The sequence below is a fragment of the Brassica oleracea genome, chromosome C1 (genome assembly GCF_000695525.1).
Source record: "Brassica oleracea var. oleracea cultivar TO1000 chromosome C1, BOL, whole genome shotgun sequence".
In the NCBI taxonomy this organism is placed as follows: domain Eukaryota; kingdom Viridiplantae; phylum Streptophyta; class Magnoliopsida; order Brassicales; family Brassicaceae; genus Brassica; species Brassica oleracea.
In genome coordinates, this window is record NC_027748.1 from 11305695 (window position 1) to 11306446 (window position 752).

Sequence of the window (752 nt, forward strand, 5' to 3'; positions counted from 1 at the left end):
TTTAGATATGCATCCATTCTTTCGTCCCTCGCTTCGTTTTCTTCGCTGTACTGATTTGCGACTAACTGAGAGTCACAGTAAGCGTGAATGTTGCGGATCTTAAGCCCATGGGATAATCGTAATCCTGCGACGAGTGCTTCATATTCGGCCTCGTTGTTCGACGCATGAAACTCCAATCAGAACCATTGTTCCAAGACTTCGCCGGTCGGAGACGTGAGCCGGATTCCAATCCTGGATCCTTGTCTGGACGATGATCCGTCGACGTGAAGGATCCAGGTTGAGTCTGGTTTCGTGTTTGTCATATCTCCCGTGGGCAATTCTACCAAGAAGTCCGCTAGTACTTGAGATTTTGCGCAGGTTCTTGGGCGGTATTCCACATCGTACTCGCTTAGTTTGATTGCCTATTTTGCGAGTCGTCCTGACTGACTCGGACTGTGCAAGATCGTTCGCAGGTGCAAGGTGGTGAGGATTATTATGGTATGCGACTGAAAGTACGGCCGGAGTTTCCTTGCCGATGTCACAACTGCGAATGCTAGTTTCTCCATCAGGGGATACCGGGTCTCAACGTCCAGTAACGTTTTGCTTATGTAGAAGATTGATTTTTGCTCACCTCGTTCCTCTCTAATCAAAACGCCGCTTACCGCTGTTGTGGAGACTGCGATGTACATGAATAAGGGTTCTCCCTCCACTGGTTATGCGAGGACGGGAGTGGCTAGGTAACGTTTTAGCTGTTGGAAAGCTTTCTCACATTC